This window comes from Syngnathus scovelli, chromosome 9 (assembly GCF_024217435.2).
Source record: "Syngnathus scovelli strain Florida chromosome 9, RoL_Ssco_1.2, whole genome shotgun sequence".
Classification (NCBI taxonomy): domain Eukaryota; kingdom Metazoa; phylum Chordata; class Actinopteri; order Syngnathiformes; family Syngnathidae; genus Syngnathus; species Syngnathus scovelli.
Genome location: NC_090855.1, coordinates 10505342 through 10521385, shown reverse-complemented (window position 1 = coordinate 10521385; position 16044 = coordinate 10505342). Strand labels below are relative to the sequence as shown.

At 37.7% G+C, this 16044-nt stretch overlaps 1 long non-coding RNA gene across 1 annotated transcript in view; it reads right to left on the bottom strand.

Moving 5' to 3' along the window:
* Positions 1–592: 592 nt before the first annotated feature.
* Positions 593–16044, bottom strand: part of LOC137840585 (uncharacterized) — a 63194-nt gene continuing 47742 nt past the window's right edge. Inside the window, exons 2-3 of the long non-coding RNA XR_011087332.1 lie at positions 3205–3314; positions 593–947 (exon numbers count right to left, since the gene is read on the bottom strand). This is a non-coding gene — a long non-coding RNA (uncharacterized lncRNA). The remainder of the gene's footprint in view (positions 948–3204; positions 3315–16044) is intronic.

The window sequence follows — 16044 nt, the reverse complement described above, 5'->3', positions numbered from 1 at the left end:
ACGAGTATGATGATACAGAATCTGCTCTCGTTACTGTTAATAGCAACAAAGCAGCATTGATGACAGCGACATACGTTTGAACAGCAAAATGACCCCTTGTGACTTTTTTGGGTCATTTAAAAAGTGCATCTTATTCAAATCATGTTTAATTAGTTAAAAACTGTTTCACCCACCAAAATTAATTGGAAATAAAACCCAAATCAAGCCTATAAGGCAATGAAGGCATCAAGGTCGGCCATTCCTGTTGATGAGATGTCCCTTATTTATTTTTTAGGGGGTTGACAACCCTAATAATGCTTGCACAAGCAAGTGAAGGGAAATCAACCTTGTGCAAGGCACACCACGCCACAGTTCATTTTGCATCCTGAGTGAACAAAGCATAACAGGATGGACATGTGTCTGACTTGACCCAAACAGAGACGTTAACGCGGAACAGGAAATGTGTTTCCGTCCATCCCAGGGACTTTACAGATCCCCGGCGATTTTTATCTTTGTTAAAAAAATAAAAAAAAAAGTGTTTTGTTTGGATACTCTCTTTATTACTAATTGCATAGTAAGCATTAAAGAACAAACTGGGAAACTATAACACATCTTGATTTATATAGCGCTTTCACAACAGCTGTAGCTGTACAAAGCGCAATACAGACCATATAACAGAATAACAATATATCAACAGAACACATAACATTAAACATTGGCAATAAGACAATCATAACTATTCCGACATACATGCGCCTTGTTGTTTGAAGCAGTTACGTGTAGATGAAAGAAAGAATCAAAGTTTCCTTTCACTGCATGATGTCACCCATATGCTACAAGCTACGAGTGAAAAGTAAACAATCTGCTGTAGCGACTATTGATAAATGGAGAGACCGAGAGAGAATTGCTCGCTTCTCCTTTTCCATTTAGATCCGATTCAATTCTGCGAGGCTTCCCTCCAACATGATCTGAGGGTAAATAAAAAAATAAAAAATTAATAAATACGTACCATAAATTTCGGGCTATGAACCGCACCGGACTATAAGCCGTACCAGCTAATATTCATGATTTTTTTAGTTTTATACTTATATAAGCCGCCCTGGACTATAAGCCGCATGTGCGCACGAGTTATTTACAAAGGTAAGGTTTTTAATGTTTAATTACCATTTGTAAGAGAATATACACAAAGATGATTGTCAGGAAAGAGATTATTGTTTAGGGACGCATAACTTTTATTAACATAACAGCACAACAGCGGTCCACAATCTTTTTATGAGTGTATAAGTGTATTAGTCATGAGAAAATTCATGGAAAAAACATATATAAGCCGCAGGGTTCAAAACTGGAGAAAAAAGTAGCGGCTTATAGTCCGAAATTTACGGTACATAGTACATCCCAAATTCCTGCTGAGAATACCAGCTACACTTCAGCACAAACAGAACGAGTCTGAGCCATTATCGCAGCTTCGATTAGTGGATTGATAACAATAACAGCCTATTTTAATAGATCTGTTCTATTCTTACTTTCTACAGAGCATTGATTTGCCTCATTCTTTCTGTAAAAAAATACAAGAGCCCTCCGGCTGAGAGTGTTGCGTGTAAAGGAAAAGTAATTGGTGAAAAATGGCTTAATGAGCCTTTTGGCTAATGGTGTCCTTTTACAGCCAAGTGAGTCAAACCCAGCAAAGTCGAGAATGGGGGCACTGCTGTGACCGCAGTCTGAGCTGGTCAACTTGAATTCAACTCACCTGGAAAGCAGGATTTTTTCCAGCTTGATTCACTCACATTTACTGGTTTAATTGAAAGACTGACCCGCGGTCACAGACATGGGTTAAACGGCTTTCTCGAATAATAGGGCAAGAAGTGGAATGAATGGAGGTGTGGTCATTGAAGGGGAAAATTTGTTTGAACCCTGAAAACATTGTTTGATGTCTACAGTGTGATGTGCTGTGCTACTTGATTTCATGCTGTTTCTTCTCTGTTTTGGAGTAGTTTGGGAAATTTGTTGATGAGGTGACCACTTTGAAATAGGTGTGATAAGAGTATCTCTGTTTTTCAAACAGCTGCCAAAGTGTTGCGCGCAATGATTATGTTTTTCCTTTGTTCTAGCATATGTTATGACTATTTTTTTTTAATCGTGATTTTAGGCAGAACTGATGTAATGATCAGCACAATCTCTCACAGTTGATAGATTGTAGATTTTAATCTGTGCTAAATGAGTTTTCTCCAGACACTTATTCTTGCATTCCAAAATATACATGTAAAGTTAATTAGTCTCCATATATGTCATTGTTTTAAAATTATTTTAATTTTTAAAACAAATGCTGGAATGGACCAGTTGATGATGTCTGACATCTTCTGTCATTGCACCATTTAAAAAGTAACTCTGTGGGACCACCATGATCTTGGAATGTTCTCAAAACTGTCAGGTATGACTGCAACATAATTATTGTCTATAATTAATGACATGTTTCCAACCCCCTGTCTTGTTTTGCACCTCTTTCATCATTTATGCCCTTCTCCGAACACTAACAATTGTGCTATTGTCCTCGCTTCTGGTCTTTTGTTCTTATTCTTAGAATCTCATATACAAATGCAAATACAAATGGTGCAAGAATATTCATGAAATATGAGCTCTCATAAATCTCCCAAGGCTGCAGAGTCATGCTTATCCAACCCCAGTCATCCCCCCCATTAGTTGTGATACCGAAACATAGTAAAACAGTGTATGGCAAACTCTGAACGTTTGTGTGTGTCTGTGTTGCAGCTAAAGGAAGTGAAGTGGCATTCTGGCTTCCTTTCCTCGCCGGGGGACCCTTTTTAATGTGTCAGTTGGCCAGATTCTTTCCCGTCGCTAACAAGAAACGAAAACCCTGGGACATCTGCATCAGCTTTGACTGTTAACCACAATTTGGCACCCTCTCATACTGTGTAGGTGGGAACATTTCATGCCGTCCATTGGTCTCTTCAAAAAGCTAAAACATAATCTTCTAAACGTTTGGTATGTGTTATTGTACATGTATTTATGAATCATTATGGAATAAACCAAGCTTATTGCTGCATTTCTAAAATCTGAAGTTAACGATTCTAAATGATTAAAACATTCGATTTTGAGAATCTAAATCATCTAAATGTATCATCAGACAGTTAACAGTCTGTCACTACAGTTTTAAAAGGTCCGGACGTGACTTGCATTTTACAGTATGCATCATCACACATGACTCACCACAGCTTCACATCCCACCGAGCACCAAGGAACTGTTGGATTTGGTTCAGGGACTGTTCATCTTCCTTTTTGACACTGGTGAACTCTAACTTCCTCCACAGATGGTCTGTCTGAAATAAAAGATAAGATTGTCACAAATCCTATGACCACACAAATACACAAGCATAGTGTCACCCATGAAATCCAATACAGTTTACTTTCGTACGATGACTAAAAGAGAGAGAATCGTGCCATTATCTAGAAATCAAACCCTCAGTATATACAGTAACAGAGAATGATACAATGTGTCTTAAATGTATCCTGTTTGTTTTCCAAAGTTATCACCTTATCACTGTTTTTTGGGGTTTTTTTTGGGATAGAGTGACCACACTCATAAATAGTCTAAAAACATATATTAGAATTATGTAAATCTGTCCCAGATGCTTCTGGGAACATTCTTTATAAGAAATTACCACAAGCCAGAGGATAAACCTAATGAAGACCCAATAAAAGTTTGAACAAATGAAACAAAGTTACTGACTCAGGAGAAATGGGAAAACCTCCTGCATCCTAGCTCTGATAGAATGTCCGTGAATATACAGTACGGTTGCAAAATAATTGGATACCCACAAACAATTTCATAATGTAATGCATATTAGAAGTACAGTGTGTAACCTTGTGATTGATTAATGATCAGCCATTTTAAAATCCCACGAGTGTGGTAATCTCTAATTTTGTTACATGGGTCAAGCATCGCGGTATCAGACGCTGCCATCTTTCTACTATGGAACCCCAAAGAGGACAAAAATTGCAAATTTGCTGCATCAATGACTATAGCCTGTGTAACAAATACAATGCACTTTGTCACTAAAGGGAAAATTAGAAGACATTGTGGTAGGCTTGCAACATTTTTGTCTGTGTGGCACTGTAGTGCACGTGCTTCAAAATTAACACGCATTGAATTTGTATCATTGCATTCTATTAGTTCCCCACTAGATGTCACTAAATAATACACACTGTCCGTTAAGTGAATATGAGGATAGAGAATAATCGTAATACTACACCCAGAATTGATCTTGTTAGTTCATCCAGCAGTCAAGTCACTCAATCAATAAACACCAATGAAGCCATTCACTTCTGCATTAACCGAAAAACATTTAATTTACAAAAGAAGAGAGACACCCAATAGGGGAGTTTGGACAGACAATAAAATAGATTTATGCCATTACAAGACAGCATTTAATAATGCAGAGAAGATTTATAAGGGTTTAATATGTAGATAATCTGTTTCATTACCCGTTATCTTTGTCCCTCACGTTATTTCCTATAGACCTGAGTTACTATGGTATCTTAAATATAAATTGTATTGGTATAGTATTCAATTGACCAACTTACAGGCTACATGAATTCAATTCACTTTCCAATCTTTGCCAGTGTGTAAGGTTGTCTGTCTTTATTGTATCTTTGACTGGTGACAAGGATAGAGTCCAATTTAAAGCCAGGCTCTGGCTTCTCGTGTCCCTGAATTGGAAACGTTGATGGAACAATGGAAAACATTCAACCCATACATTGACAAGCTCGATTGATTTAATTGAACAATTTTCTCAAACTTAAGTGGTCCACATTGGAACCACATGGTATTCCAAAATCACCTGACATGTTTCAGTAGGGTGGCACGATTAATGCATGTGCACGGTTTGAATATGGGTTTCCTTTCTGTGCATACGTTTGCAAGTCCTCCCCCTGCTTCCATGTCTTTTCTCCAGGGACTCTGGCTTCCTCCCACTTTCCAAAACATGCTTCTTAGGTTGATTGAAGACTCTATATCAGGGGTCCCTGAAAAAAACCCAATCCGGCCTAGCCTCACCCCAGACTTGACCTCCAGTGGCCCCCAGGTAAATTGAGTTTGAGACCCCTGCTCTATATAATATATAATTATATAGTGAATAATTGTCATTCCAGGGTATAAGCCTTATGTCAACTCACTCATTAATCTAGCGGTATAGGAAATAGATAGATTGATGGATTTTCAACAGGTCACACCCAATAATTGTCTGCTAGTTAGTCAATAGACAGTTAATAGAATGTATAATGATGAGGAGTGATTCTAATTTGTTACAAATTTAGGCCAGATAAGACAAAAGAGTCAAAAACAGAAGGTACAATGTTTGCCACAACTTTAAACTGCTTTCAGGCTGTTAAATTTCATTGCAATATGTACTCTATGTTCAGTCTTAAATTACTAAGGAGGCTTTGTTCATTTTGTGAGTGTGTGTACTTGCATCTCAAAACAGACAAGGTCTGCCTTGGTGGTGCCCTGTTAAACTAAAATGCAGTGGGAGGATAAGGGTTATCTTACAAATTAAACTCACAAATTTGCACGTGCACGCACGCACGCCCACACTTGGTTCTTGCTCTTGAACAAAGACAGCCTCATTGCAAAAGCTACTTGGGGTAATTGTGTCAGTTGCATGGTGTAGGAAGCCGCTCATGTAAGGGGGGAGCTGGAAGAAAGAACATTAGAAGAAAAAGGAGATAAAGAGGAAGCCGGGGCTAGAGGGGGGCTGCTTGCTAATTGGAGCCAAATGCGCTGCAGAGGGAGGGAAGTGGTTTGCTATGATGCCTGGACCTTAATTCTCTCATACACAATCCTCCCTCCGCCTGACGGTTCAATAGACTGATAGAATGATATTGTAGGCTACTTATATTGTGCTCAATTGCTTCCTCTTCAAGTGTCATGTCTGCAGCAGCAAAACTCAGTCTCGGCCAATGTCGAAATTAATTTAATAAACATGATAAACGTACTTCACGTTTTATTGGGTTGACCACCTGGTGGCAGTAGAGCAAAGTTCTGTCATTTCTAAATTATTGACTCAGCGTTTTTGCTGCAACTTTGACATATTTAGATTGAGGTGAAGAAAATCATCAGTTATTTTCAACATGACTAATGTAAGGTCTATAAATACAAGTAGTGACAAAGTGATTATTCGAAAAAAGATGTTTTCAGACAATCATTACTGCATTGTCATCTTACATCAGCTTTGCTGACAATGTACCTAGTAATATTTTCAACCATTCAGATCATGCATATTAAAAAATACAGATATTGAAATGTTCTACCTAAAGAGAGGAAGGACTGTGGCTCAAATGTTCAAATGAGGTAAAATAAATAAATAAATAAATAAATAAATGTTTGAATGTTCAATATTTTCAATATTAAAATTCAGTTCATATTGAAAAACCCTGTCATTAAGTTTAAATAAAGCATTAGGGTAAATTGCTTTATGTGTATCTCAGTTAATGTGTTTTCACATCTTTCTGATAAAATTCTGCTACAATTCAACCCGCCCCTAACATCAGCATGGTTGGAATGCGAGAAATCCTGTTGATCCAATTAGGTGCTGGCCTGCCATGTCACAGCCTGTCAGGACAGGGGGGCACCATGGGGCTGGCAGAGCCAACCCAGAGGTCATACACTAATTGGCCACTAAGCTTTTAGTTCTAGCCGACTGCAGCGGTGTGATGAGAAACAACAAGAATCGCGGCTTATGGGCACAAAGTCAAATAACACTACAGACACACTTCCTGCAGAACATTCGAAGTGTACACACACTGTAGTAAGCCATGCGGGCGATTCCTGTCAAACATGCAGACAGTAGTCAAGTTGTTGAGGCTCGACTGGATGATTAAGGATTACTTAACAGAGTGCAGAGATGGATTTAAAGCCATCAAAATCCATTTAAACACCCCACGGTGACTGAACAATATATGACAATGTTGCATTAGCTGTGGCAAAGAATATTTAGCGTTGATTAACATTTGGTAGCAGTAACATGTGACTGATGAGGCATTGACTCCCCATGCGTCAGATATAAAAATATGAAGCAAAAAAGAAAATGATCCTACTGTGTTAGAAAAACAACCAAGAACAGTATTTTAAGCATTATTTTTATAACCTTTTTTGGTGTGGAGGGCAGCTGTTTTAGTCTTCTTTTACTTTCAGGTATTTCCTGTGACGATCTCCTATCAGTGACAGTGTGCATAATGTTCCACTGACACACAAGTTCTTTTAAGCATCTGTGGATGAACCAGCTGCAAACTTTGCTGGGAAATTTATGAGTCAATACGTTTGTGGCTGCGGCATGTCTTATACGTAAATCATAAGGGCAACATTTTACAGTAGCCCAATTTGAAATCCCAAACTCACAGGGCCGCAATTCACTAAAGGATTGTGTCTCTTTTCCGTGGATCTAATGGATTATTGAGCAAACAGATAGTGAAATGCATCACAAAATACGCCTCGGTATGTCAGTGGGTTTTGCGTAAATTTGAACAAGGTAATTGGCTGAGAAATTACCCACCTCTTGAGTCTTAGTGAGAAAATTGCAACTCAGCAGAAGCCTCTTGGATGAGAAGCTCTACCAGACCAATGTGAGGGAACATTCCGACATATATAAGACCCGTCCATCCATCAGCCGACCTGCTTATCCTCTTTTGGCGACATTAAAAACTTTATTAAAAAGAATATGTTAGTACACTCAAAAAATCGTTGGTTTTAATTAAAATACATGCATTTGATTGTATTTAACCTATCGTTTTTTTTTTAAATGGTATGGCTCTCACGGGAAATTATTTTAAAAAAATGGGCATTTATGGCTCTGTCCGCCAAAAAGGTTCCCGACCCCTGGCATAGTCCATGAAATTGCAGAAGCAGAAATACAATTGCTGGAGTCCATGCAGAAGATGGAAGCGCGCAAAGTGGATGAGTCATGTTTACCAGGACATCATTGATCACATCTCTGACATTTGTATCCATGTGGGATTTTATCTGATTAAGTTTAATGTGTCACTAAATTGCCATGTGCGCCAATGGTGGCGGTGTAAAAGAAAATGCCCTGGGGTCTGCCCGAACGGCCAGCATGATCTGCTAAATTCCTGAACACGCTTAACTACTTACCTCAGCATGAAAATGAAAGTTTTTGGATTTTACACTGAGCGCACATGTGCCTGTCTATGAGAATACAGCCCAAACTGATCAACATTTGACAAGGACAAAAATGAATTGTGATTTTGAATTTTTCTACTTTATTTGACCACATTTAAGATCCAAGGTCACTGGGGGTGCATGCATTTCCCAGAGATCTGTTGTGACAGTGTCAGTCGTTTTGTGGATACAGTTTCATTTAGAACATTTTACAAAGTAGAGCAAAGTAACTCATAGTTGTTCACAGTTGTTCAGCTCAGTTTCCACAGATGTATTTGGCTCTTGATGATGAAATCACCCCAAACCTTTTCATCCCAATTTTTAATTTGTATTTCGTTATATTAGCTCATTATTGAGAACCCTTTGTTGACCCCAGTTTTGTTATGAAGAATCAATGAATAGACCTCATTGTTTGGGTGGAAACATTTGATTGACAAATGTAATCCACCAACGGATACAATGGGGGATCTCACCACTTCAAATAACATGTTAACCCATCCACTGAATCATTGGCTTCCCTTCTTTTGTTTGTGATAAAATACACAAATGCTCATCCTTATATCGCTGATGGCATAGGTGTCAAACTCAAGGGGCGGGGACCAAATACAGCCCACCATGTCATTTTATGTGGCCCGCAAAGAAACACTTTGCATTGACTTTGTGTCATTACTAAAATTACAAACTGTCTTTTAAAAACAGAGATATGGCTAGCATTTTTTATTGCCATTCAACTTTTCATCAGATTTATCTGTTTGCACTGCATGCTAAACACAACCGTGACGTTTCAAATCACTCTATGTACACAAACTGCAATCATTCTTCAAAGTTTATGTGAACATCACTACTTACAGTATGTCAACTTCAAACGGGCGCTACAAATATTAAAACAATCGGCTTCGATATTTGAAATTTTATGAGCATGACATTTTTTTCGCCACACTACAGCTTACTGACAAAGACATTACTGTCCATAAAATGCAAAATATTGCGGCAATCCTTTTAATAATTTCAGAGGTTGTGAAATCTAAGTCTCCCACACACATTTCAACAATACCCAATGTTATTGTGGTAAGTCTCCGGTAGTTTAATGCAAGCACATTTGCACAAAATTCATGAAATGAAAAGCAGCACATATACAACATCGAGGTGGTCTTTTTCAAATAACTAAGTCGTAGAAATTGCAATCTTTGGACGAGCACTTTCTTTTTCGGGAAAGCCAGTTTTGGTGATGCCACGACTACAAAAGTTTTCTTCCCTAACTGAAAGAGACAACTGAGCAATGGCGAACAGGAGAAATTTAGAAACACCAATATCACCCTTCTCATTAATACAATAACAATACTAAAACAAACTCAATATATTTAATAAAAGATCACTCATAAAATCATTCATTTGTATTTAATTTATTATAATTTTAATCTTTAATGATCCTGGTAATGCAATTGACAACAGATTCTCATTTGCAATACCAACCTATCGGCAGACAGCAAAGGACATATTTACAAGTTAATTTACAATGGTAACGGTTCAAGAAATGTCAGCCCGAATGGTCGGCCCTTGTACATTTTCATCTAACCAAATCTGGCCCCCTTTATAAAACATTTGGACACCTCTGGTGTAGACTAACACATCACTAACACACCACCACATTTATCATTTTCCTATAAAAAAGTTAAACAGCACAGGCACAATTGTGGGCTTGGTGGTAAGACATAGAAGCTCAATGTAAGACAGATGTTTGAGGCTTTTAGAAAGTGCCATTGATGCAGTTTTTGGTGAAACTTCCAAAGTATGATGTATTTCATGCGAAACAGCATGAAATCAATCATGGTCACGACCCAAATGCAATTACTTCGCATCAGAATAAACTTTAAGAACATTAAAGATCATGTACATCTTATATAAATGTAAAATGTGGACGTTGAATTTGCTTTGTTTGTAATGACTGCATTTTTGCTGGTTGTGCTAGTAATGCAGGAAATATCAACTTTGCTGGGGACCTGTTATCAAATATGGCATCGTAAACTTGGTTATCTATACTTAACATCCATGAATGTCTTCTGCTCTCACAAGCCAACAATTTGATTGTTTGCAGAGAAACATTAGGTGTGCATATCGCAAACCTGCACTTACTTATTTTCTACGTAATGTGTTTTGAACTTTTTTGTTTTATCCAGGGTGCATTTAGAAAAGCTAAGCCCAACGATTTGAACTTTCATGCAAGCACGAGCACTTGAGTGCATCATAGTCATGTTGTACACCTAAATCTTAATTTTACGCGGACTTTGGGGTCCAGAATTTGAAAATCAAGCCGTTGTTTTAACATATTACCGTATTTATGAACTACCCTAATACATTATCATATCTTTCCAAAAAACTCATGAAATACAAGAAAACCACCATCCACACACACAAAAAATACATTTAGTTTCTTTCTCTCATTTTGTAATGCCGTGATCCAATTCCACACAGTTGCATGTGTCGTGCGGTGATGGTGTTGAAAAGAGCTGGCGCGATGAACTCTACCCGTCGTTGAATTTCCATCAGTCAAACATTTCTTCACCACATGAAATCGGGTAAAAAAAAATGGATACTTTTTTTTAATCCATTGAGCATCTGACAACTGGACAATTCGAAAGTGTGGTTAGGACACTAGAGAATTTCTTTTCTCGGCAAGAGAGCATGTGTTTGGAAACATTGGCAACAATGGCAGGCATTATTTCTTATGAGGGCATCATACCAACAGGACAGCGATACAGCTTCTGAATGCAAATTAAACTATGAACTTAAATCATCACAGTTTCACTCCTTGGCTTTAGAATGTGTGTTTAGCCACACTTCAGAGGTTTATTTTGATTACTCGATAGAGATAACTGAGCAATAAAGCAACAAGCCCTCAGAGGCATGGGCAGCGACAACACAGGACTGGTTCCGTACTGGTAAATTGTCTAAGACAACACTGAGTACATAACCCACACGGAGAATGGTGCAAGGAAGAATGTGCGTCAACCCAGTGAGAAAGAAAATGACGAGATGGGTAGGTGGTGATCTTTGTGAGGGGTGGGGTCATAAACTGGGCGTTAATGAATTAAGAGTTCATGGGTTGGAAAAGTAGACATTTACGACACATTACCTTGAGAGTTCGCCAAATAGGGCAAAGGCTCTTTCGCAGTGGGAGCTAGCTGCTCCCAGACAACTTAAACTTAATAGTTATTTATCTGCAATAAAAATGAGGTTAAACACATATAGCTACATTTTAAAATTCATTAAAAAATGCAGGATCATTTTCAGGCATTTTCTGAAATAGAATAAAAACCAAGATGGGATGATTAGCTCAGTGACAACTATAATTTAAATTTCCATTGTGTGAAGTAGTACATCCTCATTGTGGTCATCATGTGTAAACATGCTACTTATTTTCTTTCACCATTTTCTGCTCCACCCTTGGAACGTAACCAGCAGATGTTGCAATATCATCCCAGGATTTGGAGACTAGCTCCCTTGTTGCTATGGAGATGCTTGTTTGCTAAACAAGCAAATAGAACAATTGTTTCTTCTTTGAATGTCACACATAAGTGCAACCAAATATTTCGCTGAGATAATTCTAATGTTTATCTTCCTCATCAATATTTGTGTCCTTCTATTTCAAGAAGCGGATGCAAAAAAGCTTCTAATGTAACCCCTGTGTGTTCTGGGTTGGTTTTCCTAAATAACTGCAGCCAAGTTTGTCTTACAGCGTCTTTATTTGACCTGAATGTACAACGTTGTGATTTTTCGGCTTTAAAAATTTCTGACAATATTGTAGATAGTGTGTGTTGTGAAATCGTTGGATCGTGGGCCACATTTTGTCACAATATTGAATTGAGTTACGCATATCATCCCACCCCTACTATTGAAAGAGAGCTGCATACATGTCTTACCTTGGCCATAACAAGAACGAGAGTGGCTGGAGCTCACGCACGTACAGTGACATCACCACACAATCATCTTCTGCAGTATCCAGAGCCGGCCTAGGCAGGGCCACGAGGGGGCCTGGCCCCCTCAAATAAATGTTGTGCCCCCTCAAACTAAATCCCCCCCAAATGTAGTATTATATTTTATATATTTTTATTATTTCATGCCTCTCTCCTCTACTCCACTTCTTAATGTCTTGCTTGCCCCCTCAAATATAAAATATATCAAGTATATATTATAAGTTGTTTCTCATGTCATGTTTCTCACCTCCGCTTCATCTGGTTTTTCTATTAAAACAGCGGAGTCTCAGAAATAAAATGCATGACATTATCATTAGATCTTATTTCAATACTTATACTACTTAATACTAAAAAATGTTGTACATGCTGATTCATCCTTCTTTCTGAAGTGATTTGTGTAGAATGAGCAGATAATCTTATCATAGCTCCCAGTTGAGCTCAGTGTGAGTCCAAGTGAGTCACAGAAGCGCACCAACTAAAATAACAATATCTTAAATATTTACTGCAAATAGTACTGAAAAGGAGTTCGGTTCTGTTCCCACTCTTTATTTGTCATCATCTGTTACAGTCATTTACTGAATTATTTTAATCCCCCCCTCATTCATGTCATAAAGACTTTCAATAAAATGGAAAGCCCCATTCACGCTCCTTAAGTAAGAAAATCAGTAATTTAGTTGCATTTGTTTAATTGCAAATTAAATACTAAATCCCGTTAAATTAGATTTAGGTTCAATTTTATTCATCCCCTAGGATTGCTCACTCAGGAAATTCACATGAGTAACAAACAAAGAAGAGAGCAATAATAAAGCGTATAACACTAGCAATAGATAAATTGTTCAGTGAGAAATAAATGACAATAACAACAATAAATAATAAATAAAATAATTGAAGGTCAATCGTTATTTTTAAATTAGTGACGGTCCTGTCCATGAAATCCACAATGCTGTTGAAATTGCTTTGAAAATTTCAGAGCTTGACTTTTGATAACGACTGGTCATAATTTTATGACGTTAAGCTAGGGGTTGACGATATGTATCGTTTATGAAATCATTGCGAATGTTGACGATGTGTAATTTTGCAATACCAATTTGTTTTTTGTAAGTCGCTAAAAATCAATAAAGTGGTCAGTGCCAGTGGTCCTCTCCTCTGTCCTTACCACGGCGCTAGCCTGAAAAAAACAGTCCCTCCAGGCTTTTGCAAAGTTGCCATCGCAACTATTAACACAAAATGAAGAAAATCCCACAAAATCACTTACACGCAACTTTATTGGTATGCTTCCTTAGTGACTGTGAGACTGATAGATGGCGCTTTATTTTCAGCGAAAAATATGTCTCCATTTATATTCCTTAAAACATGGCCTTTCTTAACAATCAGTTGCTTTAACATTTACAAGCAGTGTGAAGCCACAACAAATAATACAACCATGTCAAAAATTAAACAGCATGTGGATTTTTGGCCATGTCCCAGTTGGTGATGTAACGATGACTGCTGGTTTTACCTTGAACAACTTAGGGGAGAAACCCAAAGTCTGACATTGAACCTGTCATCAGAAATCAATTTGTGTCAGGCTATTTTAAATCAAATGGGTATTTAGATTTTTATTCTAAATCAATAGTTTGGGATTTTTCATTATTTATTATTTAAATACATTTAAAACCGACATCAAAACGTATGTATGTATTTGTATAGAACACTCACATATTAATTTCATCCATAAAATAATATGTATATAAAAAAAATCTTTCTATTTTAGTTTGAATGATTTTGTTTATTTCAAGTGACTATAATAACCTTGATGCCAAATGATCACTTGCAGAGAGGAAAATTCATTGACAATTGAACCTGGTAGAGCACTTAAAGTAAACAGAGCATCCATTTGACATCTTTAGTCATATATTGCCCATCCATCCATCCTGGACTGATTTTCAGGGAAGGTGGTGTTTAATAAAAAAAAAAAAAAAAATCAAGTCTTAATAAACATGGGCAAAAATAATAACTGACAGTTTACAAATCATTATAGAACTTCCAACAAAAAGAAATCTGTGGGGCTTCGTGGGGACTTCAATAAACTGCATATTATTTTACTCCATACTAACCTAAAATGATCTCTCAAGAAAAAAAGGCCCATTTTCTGTGAACTCCCTTTAATGAAAGCCCACCCTAGGTAATCTAAACACAGATGAATGAGCCCTCCTTTGTTAGGAGGCTCCTCACATCAGGCCTGAACAAGGCCATACATTTGGTTTGTTGGCGCATGGCGCTGTTGTTGTAGAGCACTCGGGGGTTGTCTTGCAAAATCTTATTTGCTATGCCTCCTCTATGTGATAAATGTCTAAACACTTTTTGAATAGATTTCATGTTAAATTTGGAATCAGTATGTCCTCAGATGAACAGGTAACCTAATTTCAGCCTGTCTGTCTTTTTATTAGTGGTACATAAACATTGGGGTTAACATAGAAATTAAAAATCACACAAGAGTGAGGTCCGGGTATATGCCAAGTGCAAAGAGGCGGGACCTAATTGAGCACTCCTGATCTCGATTTTAGAATGAATAGATCAAAAAGTACTTAAGTGGCTTGATGTTTAGGTTTTCTGTGTCACTGTTATTTGGTTACATGATTATATGTGTACACGTCGCTGACTCAATCAACTTATGGCCTTGACCCATCTTTTACACCTTCTCTTGATGGATTCAAGACTACCTTACAATTCTTTGCTCAAGACAGGTCAATCAGGAGTCCTTAACCCTCACATGGGGGGGGTGTAAATTATAAAAGAACACACTCACATTCTCAGGGACATGTGAACACAACCATAAGTACATAAGAGAGAAGTCGGATCCCATGTTTGGTTCTGGAGAAGAGTGAAACAAAATAAACGGAGTTGGATTACTACAATTACTTTTACAGCTAAAGAGTATTTGGGATAAATATCTTAGAATCCCATAACATAAACATAGAATTTTGAGGGGGGAAAAAGTTGCAATTCAATAAAAAAAATGAACATTTTGTAAATCAATACACTTAAATGTTCCAGCAAAACTCTCCAAAAGGAGTGCTTAAACCAGTTTGGTTCTTAAGTAACTATGTACGTGTGCCTAACCGCAATCAAACATTCATATCGAACGATCTGTCCGTCCGTCCGTCCGTCTGTCTGTAAACAAGGTAGCCAAATACAAACTAATCTGTTGGGCCTCATGCACAACTGGCCCCTCACTTCCGCAATGATGCTTGTATGAAACTAAAACCCTCAATACTAGCAGATCAAGACTGATGAAGGCTAAGATTTCAGTGTTGACCCCCTTTCTACTTTGGATTTCCCATAGGAAAAAATGAGGCATACTATGTGAAATTGTAAATTATTTCCAGCCATCGGTGCGTTTTCTATGTCATCTCAGAAGGTTTAGTTATGTATTTCGTTCAGGACTTTCGTTTTACTTTGCCTATCACCTAGCTTGTAGTATTCATCTAACGTTGGTTTATGTGCCTTGCGACTTTACAGAGGCAAAGCCTTTGACTGACCTCCTGGAGAGCCACTCTCGGTACTGATGGGAACCATATTGTGAGAGCTATTAGTATAGCTAGTGATTTTAACTTTCTACCACTAAGACCTATTGTATGCCATTTTACACACATACGTACGTCACTGGCAGTCAAAATCCTGAAGAAGAAAAAAAACAAAATCACAAACAAAAGTCAGTGGTGATTACCTTATTCCTCCAGGGGTAGCAGAGGTGCGCCAATAAATGTCAGAGTGTCGATGTGAATCGTAATGAATGCTGATCGTACACGTTCCCACAAGCTAGAAGTTTATAGTGTTAATTTGCTATCCACTGTGAAAGGGTTTATTAGTTTCTAATGAGGGGCCAGAGAGATCCCGGTCAAGATTTATTTTGATTATTGC